General features: G+C 53.2%; 1 long non-coding RNA gene across 1 annotated transcript; it reads left to right on the forward strand.

Moving 5' to 3' along the window:
- The first annotated feature begins 1,012 nt into the window (after positions 1-1,012).
- LOC310713660 lies at positions 1,013-8,926 on the forward strand. The gene is made up of 2 exons (XR_014529389.1): positions 1,013-1,287; positions 6,994-8,926. It is a non-coding gene; the product is annotated as an uncharacterized lncRNA (long non-coding RNA).
- Positions 8,927-9,258: the final 332 nt, after the last annotated feature.

The following is a 9,258-nucleotide window of genomic DNA, read 5'->3' on the forward strand; positions in this document are numbered from 1 at the left end:
CATTGCTCGGTCCCTGCTCCTGCCAACCTAGCAATTCGCAAGCACGTCAAAGTGCAAGTAGATAAATAGGTAAACGGCGGGAAGGTAAACGGTGTTTCCGTGCATTGCTCTGGCTCGCCAGAAGCGGCTTAGTCCTGCTGGCCACATGACCCGGAAGCTGTACGCCGGCTCCCTCGGCCCATAAAGCGAGATGAGCGCCGCAACCCCAGAGTTGGCCGCGACTGGACCTAATGGTCAGGGGTCCCTTTACCTTTACCCAGGGTTTATGCCTATGGCTTCTGTAAAAGTCTGTCCCACGTCAGTGTGTGTGAGTCCAAGTAAGGCCAGGCACGGTTTGGCTAGAAACCTGATTCTTTAATCATGTTGCAATGTCAGTGTTCCCACACAGCCACACAAAGCTGGTTTGTTTGATGAAAGTGTAGCCTTATGAGGCTTTGCCCTCAGGTGGGAAAAATATTGCGCCCGGGAAAGGGAGATGGGAGTCAACAGACACTCAAGGAATAGTTCGGAGAAAAAGCTTTCTTTCTACCATCCATGAACTGGTAGAAGGAGCAAGTGTGATAACTCACAAAAAATATGCATGGGTTCACAGTCATGTGCACAGAGTATATATTCCCCTTCAAGTTCCCTCCCCTTTCTCCTCCCTCAGGAGTCCTGCCCATGAGTTCCCCTGAGCATGAACAGAAAGCTCTCTTGGGACTATTGTGGACTCTTGGCACCCTTCCCAGGAAAGGGGAAAGAGAGCGGTTCAGCATGTCCAAAGATGCTGCAACTGAATGAGATAAGATTCCGTTCTCAGGCCTGCTCTGACAGAGTCTATTCATTAGCCTTTAAAAGTAACATTTTGCCTATGCACAGCATCTTGTGATAAAAACAGAGGAAAGCTTTAGCTGTGGATTTTTAGAAAACAGAAAGGAATTTTGGATACTTTTGAGGCCTGGGGTGATTATTGAGGGGGGGGTGACTTCGGGCCTAGGTGGGGTCACCTTCCTTCAAAAGAATGAATAAGAGCCCACTGATAATCACACTTGCTTGATGGAGTAGAAAACCTCTACAACCTGTGGCTCATGTGACCCAAATGCAGGCCATCTGCAATGTATCGACTTGTCATAGGCTTGACGATCCTCTTTCTCTTAGTCCCAGACAGGCAGCAAAAAACTGTTTTATAAAGCCCTTGGTAGAATATCATTTTGAAAGTGTGCTGTCTTTGGGTTGGTGTGCCAAAGGTTCTGCAGGCTTGTTTGAAATGTCATCCACATGTTCAGGTCATACTCTGGTTGTTAAGTTGTGGGTGACATAGCACAGCGATTTCTTCAAGTAGCTCTTTATTATGGTAAGCTGGAATAGAACTGCCTGCGAACAGCTCAGCCGGCCTGTATTTATAGGCAGCCGGCCGTCAACATTGTAACCACAACAGCCCAGAGTTCCCGCCTAAAATAACAGACGCGGACCTGAGTGAAAACTATTTACAGACCTGAGTGAAAACTATATACAGTATCCCCCTGTTGGCCCAGGGTGAAACTACACTACATAACACCCCTCCCCACCGAGATAAGGCGTTAGTTACAATCGTAATGGTTTCCTTATATACAGCACTACGCGTAATGGTTCAATTAAGCACAAAAGCATATCAGTTACATTTCCCATACTTAGACCAACAGTGATACCTGTCCAACAACATAGTCCTTTAAATAAGTTGGGCGCTTGGAAACTCTGCCAGACCGCCGGGGACTGGTAGCCAAGTCCGGAGGGCCACACAGTTCTCGCTGAGGCTGTGGTGCGACCCTAGGTGGCGTTGGAACCAACTCCCCTGGATCCGCTGCTGTGGGTGGAGCCTCCGCAAGTGGAGTGGTCTGAGTCTGTTCTGAAACGGCTTGGTTCGGCTCTACGCTGGCAGTTTGCGAGGGAGGTGTAGGTGGGGCCTCGCCATCTGTACGTGTCTCTTCTGGAGCCGCAAGCGCAGTTGGGGGCACCTCGGTAGTGTCCAAGTCTCCAACCCTGCGCCTAAGCTGGTCTATGTGCGGTCGCCACAAGCGTCCGTCTTCGAGTGCCACCTGGTACGAGCGAGGTCCAGTGACTCCCACTACTGTGGCTGGCACCCAAGGGATGTCCCCCACATAGTTCCGGGCAAAGACCTGGTTTCCTGGGACAAATGACCGTGGTGCGTTGGCACAGCCTGGGGGTTCAGCCACGGCAAAGTCTGGGTGTAGCCGGTCGAGCGGTGACCTGAGGCGGCGGCCCATAAGCAGTTCAGCAGGACTCCTCCCTGTGGCCGCATGAGGGGTGATGTGTTGCACGAACAAGTATTCGGCGACCCGCTCATGCCAGTCTCCCCGGTCCAGGTGCGCCAGTGCCTCTTTTGTCGAGCGCACCATTCTTTCCGCTTGCCCGTTGCTGGATGGATGAAAGGGTGCCATTAGGGCATGGCGGATGCCCAGTCCCAAAAGATACCGCTCAAACGTGCCTGACGTGAACTGCTGTCCGTTGTCAGAGACAAGGACATCAGGACACCCATGCGTTGCAAACAGGCCTCGCAGCACCCGGATGACAGCTTCGGTAGTGGTGGAGGGCATCAGGGCGACCTCCAGCCATTTGGAATAGGCGTCCACCACTACCATAAAGGTCCGGCCGTGAAAGGGGCCAGCCAGATCGATGTGCACCCTCGACCAGGGTGTCTTTGGCGTCTCCCAGGTGTGTCCCTTAGCTGCCGGTGGTGCAGGCCTCGACTCCTGGCACGCTTGACAGGCGGACACCCAGGCAGTGATGGCATCGTCCATATTAGGCCACCAGACGTAACACCGAGCCAACGCCTTCATTTTGACAATTCCCGGGTGGCCAACGTGCAGAGCCTCCAGGACGCGCTGACGGAGTCCCTGGGGAATCACGACGCGGTCTCCCCACAGCAGGCAGCCGCGATGAGCTGAGAGTTCATGTTGTCTGGTTGCGAAGGGCTGGAACTCCGATGCAAAAGGCCCTTGTGGCCACCCCCTCCACACCCAGTTGAGCACCCGGCTGATGGTGCGATCCTGGGCAGATGCGGAGGCCACAGTGGCAGCCGATACAGGCGCTGCCGGAAGATCCTCAATCAGAAGGAGCGATGAAGCTGGAGCCGGGTCTTCCACAAATGCTGGAAGAGGGCAACGGCTGAGGGCGTCGGCATGGCCCATCGATTTCCCCGGGCGATGGATGAGCCGGTAGTGGTAGGCAGCCAGGAAAACAGTCCATCGCAGCATGCGTGGTGAGAGGACCGGTGGAGTTGGACGATCACCGGCGAGGAGGCCCAGGAGTGGCTTGTGGTCAGTGATGAGGTCAAAAGTCCTGCCATAGAGGTATTCATGGAACCTCTTCACTCCAGCCACAAGTGCCAATGCCTCCTTGTCGAGCTGGCTGTAATTCCGTTCCGTCGGAGATAGTGTCCTGGAAAAGTAGGCGAGCGGTGCTTCTCTTCCATCTGGAAAACGGTGACTAAGGACAGCACCGATGCCAAAAGGTGAGGCGTCGCAGGCAAGGACCAGCGGCCTGGATTCACTGTACTGTACCAGCACACTGTCTGAAGAAAGGAGAGCCTTGACCGCGTTGAAGGCCGCCGTCTCCCGATGACCCCAGGCCCAAGGCGTCTTAGTGCTAAGGAGTCGGTGAAGAGGCTCAGCCACTGTGGCTTTGTGGGGCAGGAACATGTTATAAAAGTTCAGCAGCCCCAGGAATGCCTGCAACTCCGTTTTGTTCTTTGGGGTGGGGGCCTGCTGGATAGCGCGTGTCAGGGGTTTAGGAGCAGAGGCAAGGGCAAGGGAGGAAACAGAGAGCGAAGGGGAGGAGGCAGAAGAAAAGATGAGTGATGACGACGACCCGAGATCTCCGAGTCTTTCCAGTGAATCAGAGGATTCACAGAAAGGAGCACCAGTGGCCAGGGCAAGGGGGGAGTCTAGGGGGGCACCCCAGGAAGATAGAGCCAGAGGGGACTCAGAGGAGAGCAGTTGGAAATCGGGACCAGCGTCACCGCCAGAGAGCAGGGAAGAGGAAAGGAGCCAGGGGGCAAGCGCTGGCAGCTCACCACAGGAGGGAGGGCACGAGTCAGGAGTGGCCACACCTCCATCGGGGAGCGAAGAAACGGTTAAGCGGAAAATGGAAGGTTGGGCGCGCGCGCCAAGTTCAAATGCAGAGGAAGGTGGCGCAGTAAGCAGCCCGGAAAGGGAGCCAGGTCCTAAAGCCCGGCGCAAGGAGACAGGAGGGTCCGGGGGGTCAGCGTCAGAAGAATCCCGGAAGGAAGAGACCCCGGGGGGTAGAGGGACCCAGAGGAGGACAGTCAGGCGGAAAAGGTGGAGCCAGGCTAGGATATTAAGTTGGTGCACACGGGGCGGAGACTCAGACGGAGCTTTGCCGATCTAGCTACTAGATGTAGAGTTGCGCGCAGCAGCGTGAGAATGGAAACTGTAACTCAATAAAGACTTTTACTTAATGATCGCTGGCTAGCGTGATCCTCTGTGAGCAAGGATCTTCAAGCAGCTCTGACAGCGCGGATCTTGGATGTGGTTGGATGAAGACCGGAGGCATCGATAAGATAGCCCAGGAACTCTACCTGTGGAACGGCGATCTGGCACTTCTCCCTCTTTACCTTGAGCCTGGCCTCCTGGAACCTGGTCAGCACGGCACGGAGGCGCTCGAACAGCTGCTGGTGTGAGTCTGCAGACACCAAGACGTCATCAAAATATGGTACCACGCCCGGAAGCCCTTGCAGGAGACGCTCCATAAGGCTTTGGAAGATGCCAGGAGCCACACTCACCCCGAACTGCAACCGGCGGCAACGGAATGCCCCCCGGTGGGTGACGATCGTCTGGGCTTCAGCAGTGGCATCATCGACTGGCAGTTGTTGATAGGCTTGGGCAAGGTCCAGCTTAGCGAAGACCTTACCCTCACCCAGGGAATGCAGCAGGTGTTGGACAACAGGATAAGCGTGCTGCTGAAGTGCCTTGTTGATCGTGCACTTGTAGTCAGCGCAGATTCTCACCGACCCATCTGGCTTGACCGGCGTGACGATGGGGGTTTCCCACTTTGCGTGGTCAACCGGCTCCAAAACTCATTGGGCGATCAGTTTGTCCAGTTGTTCGTCCACCTTAGCCTTGAGAGCAAAGGGAACCCGGCGTGGCTTTAGCTTGATGGGGGCGACTTGTGGATCAAGGCTAAAGGAGATGGGCGTACCTGTATATTGGCCCAAGGTGCCGTCGAAAACCTCGGCAAAGTCTTTGACCAGACCCTCAGTCTCTGCGTTAGAGATGCAGTTGATGCCGGTGACTTCCAGGCCGAGGGCATCAAACCAGTCTAGCCCTAGGAGGCTTGGCCGCTGACCTTCGACCACCACCAACCGGAGCAGGCCCGAAAAATCCTTGAAGGCGATCCGGAACCGGCCAACGCCTACCACGGGAATGTCGTTTCCCTGGTAGTCTCTCAGGTGTACTCGGTGAGAGTCGAGTTGCCTTTTGGACACTCTGGGTACCAGTCTTTTGATGGTGCTCCATGACACGATGGACAGGGCAGACCCGGTGTCGATCTCCATGTCACATGGAGCTCCTTCAATGAGCACCGTGACGTTCAGCTTGCGTCGCGTAGGCGAGTCGGTTTGGCCAATCGTGGTTCCAGACGGGCAGCGGCAGTTGGTAAGAGCGAAACAACTTTCCTTGGCAGACTGGAGTGAAGACTTGGACTTGCGAGTCGATGAAGGGGGGGGTGTCAGACGGAGCCGATCGGCAGACCTTAGCGATGTGGCCCCTTCTGGAACACTTCCTACAGATGGCGTCTCTGAATCGACACTTGGCACGGGAATGGTTGCCTCCGCAGCCAGCACATTCCGGTTGGCCCTTGGACTTCTGTTGGAACTTCCTGCGCTCCCGCTTTGTCTGGTGCACGTCATCGTCTTCACTGGAGGATGCCTCCTCACTGCTGGCCTCTTCATGATGCACCGGAACTGGCTCCCTAGCAAGACGCGGGCTGCTGGACTTGCGGATCTCCTGGGCGGAGCGTTCAGCAGCTTCTGAGGCCACAGCCTCCTCAATGGCTTTCTGTAGCGTGAGGTCTGGCTTGGCTAGGAGGCGCCGTTGCAGATGGATGTCCCGGACCCCGCAGACGATTCGATCCATCAGGGCATCGTCTAAGTCTCGGAACTCACAGTGCATTGCAGCCTGTCGCAGGGCGGTGGTGTAGTTGTTGATTGACTCCCCCTCTGCCTGGTTCCGGTGGTAGAACGCATGGCGGGCAGCAATCTTGGACGGCTTTGGTGCGTAGTGGTTGCGGAGCTTCTCTTGGATCGTGTCCCATGGTGTTGCCTGGACTGCTTCAGGCGCAACCAACGCTCGGGCCGTCTCAAACACCTCAGGCCCACAGAGGCTGAGGAATAGGCCCCGCTTCCGATCCTTTGATACTGCTGTCAGCTCGTTGGCTTGGAGGTAGCAGTCGAACCGAGCGAGGTAGGAGTCCCATGATTTAGAGGCTGGCGCAAACGGCGGTAGAGGCACAAGTGAAGCCATGATTCCGATGCCGGCGTGAAGGGCGATGGATGGAACACAGTGCTCTAGCCAGAACAGTCAGCTCTGAATTGGTTCTGCCCAGTGATTTCGCTCAGTGATTTCGCTCTGTGATTCAGCTCAGTGATTCAGCTCAGTTCAGAGGCTGGCCGCATCTGGCTGTGCTCTGATGTCCATCCATCCCACCCTCGTCGCCAGTGTTAAGTTGTGGGTTGACATAGCAGCCGGCACAGCGATTTCTTCAAGTAGCTCTTTATTATGGTAAGCTGGAATAGAACTGCCTGCGAACAGCTCAGCCGGCCTGTATTTATAGGCAGCCGGCCGTCAACATTGTAACCACAACAGCCCAGAGTTCCCGCCTAAAATAACAGACGCGGACCTGAGTGAAAACTATTTACAGACCTGAGTGAAAACTATATACAGTATCCCCCTGTTGGCCCAGGGTGAAACTACACTACATAACACTGGTAATTGTGAGAGACGGAAGGGCTGAACACTGTCTGCGTATTTGGGAGGATGCTTGCTGCAGAGCAGTGTGCTGAGCAAAAGTAGGCTGTCCCTGGACAGGTGGAACCTGCTGCAGACATGCTCTCAAATGCATGGAGAGCATTGGGGAAGACACAGCACAGGATGTGATCAGGCCGCAGGGGCAGGGGTGGTGAGCAAGCATGCAATTATCTTCATGCCATTATTGTGTGCCCTGAAAGGGCTTCAGACCAGGGGTCAGCAAGGTTTACCCTGCCTGGGCCAGTTCACTCCCGCAGACATCGCTCTGTGGGCCAGGTCGTGCGTGCGCCCACGATTTCCGGCATCTGCCTCTGCACAGACGCGATTTCCGGAATTTGCGTCCACACAGACATGATTTCTGGTGCTGTGGAAGTGAGTCCCCCACCACCCTGTGCCAGTCTACGGCCCCGTGGGCCACTTGTGGCCCATGAACCATAGATTGCCGACCCCTGGCTTCAGACTGTTTCAAATCCAGGAACAGTTAACATCTGTGATGAAGCTACTACCAACTCTAAACTAGCATTTAACTGCATGGCTCCATGGCCTGGCACCACCTACTAATTCCTTAAAGATTACAAAATGTCTTTCACTCCTAAATTCAGGTCACTATTGCTAATTTGAGATGGATTCCAATTAGTGACCTATAGCAATGGTGAAATAATCTCTACCACATCCCTAATTCTCTAAGACATTCAGTTTCCCCAAAGCAATTTGATTTTGATTGATGCCCTATTCTCCCAACTCAGTGAATTTATATTCTAGCTGAGTAGCAGCAGGATTTTATAACTGAGTGTAGGTAATGGGTTTGTCTCCCTCCTCCCCCACTTTTCCTGACTGAAATTTAAACTGAGCAGTCCTCAGGAGAAATAATAATGATGACAATAAATGATGAATTCAGTCACAAGATTCAGAGATGGAACAAAGCAAGTCCCTCTGTTCTATTCAAAATTAAGCAGACAGAACATATAGCTACAAAATGGATTCTGCTTTTGAAAAAAATGTAGACTTATGTGGAAGACCTGATTAACCATTATACCAAAAAGCCAATAGCAAAGTACCATAGCTAAAAAAGAACCCCAACAGTTGGTTTAATAGTATGGAATATTTTGTATAATGTTTGGAACCCTCCTTTTTCCTGTACCAGGTTCCATCAAAATTCCCTTGCAGTAGTAATAATAATAATTTATTATTTATACTCTGGCTAGGTTTCCCCAGCCACTCTGGGCTGCTTCCAGCAAAATATTAAAATACAATAATTAATCAAATATTAAAAGCTTCCCTAGTATGATGTCTTCTAAAAGTCAGATAGTTGTTTATTTCTTTGACATCTGGTGGGAGGGCATTCCACAGGGTGGGTGCCACTACAAAGAAGACCCTCTGCCTGGTTCCCTGTAACTTCACTTCTCACTGGGGGCCACCAGGGGGGCATTGAAAGATGGCCGACAATAACATCTCTCCGACCCACACATGGTAATTAAGAGGCTGCTATGGGAGTATGTAGCCTCCCTTGCCCCCCCCCAAGGGGATGGGGGGGACTGCCTTGCCAGCTGTGCCCATAATTCACCCCCGGATTCGAAAGAAGGGGGTGACCGGGCACTTGGCACACAGCCCTCGTGTGAGGCCGCTCTCCCAGATGCCATCTCTGATTGTGCACTGGTTTGCATTACTTCAAAATATATAATTGGATAAAGAAGCAATTGCACATACTTCAAGCGAAGATTGGGTGTAAAGACTGCTGATTAATGGGACCTCTGTGTGCGGAGCAACAGGCTGGATAATAAATCAAGTGAAGACTCATCATTAAGAGACTGGTATGTCAGACTGAAATGGAAAGGGGGGGAGGGAAAAAACTTTTCTTTTTTTGTCTTATGTGAGTACCCAATAATCCTCCTTCCCAGAGAGAGGTGGAAATGAATTATTGAACAAAGAACAAAGAAAGGCTGGTGGAAAGATCGGGAACAGAAGGAAAGCTTTGTGACGCAGTTTCATATACTCGTCAAGATGGCCTGCCTACAGGAGGACGGGGGAGGAGGACCATGGTCATCGGAATGTGAATGTATGGTTTTTGGAATGTGAATTTGACCCGGCAGGGGCCCCCTGAGATACAGTTTCGCAGGCCGTTGGAAATCACGGGCAGGACCTGTGGCAATGGCGGATTTCCTCTGATCGGGAGGAATCCGCTCCGTGGAAAACAGGGTCTGAACCACCACGGCGAGGCGGAAACCCATCAAAAACC

Source organism: Podarcis liolepis (assembly GCF_965112155.1).
Source record: "Podarcis liolepis genome assembly, chromosome: 8".
In the NCBI taxonomy this organism is placed as follows: Eukaryota; Metazoa; Chordata; class Lepidosauria; order Squamata; family Lacertidae; genus Podarcis; species Podarcis liolepis.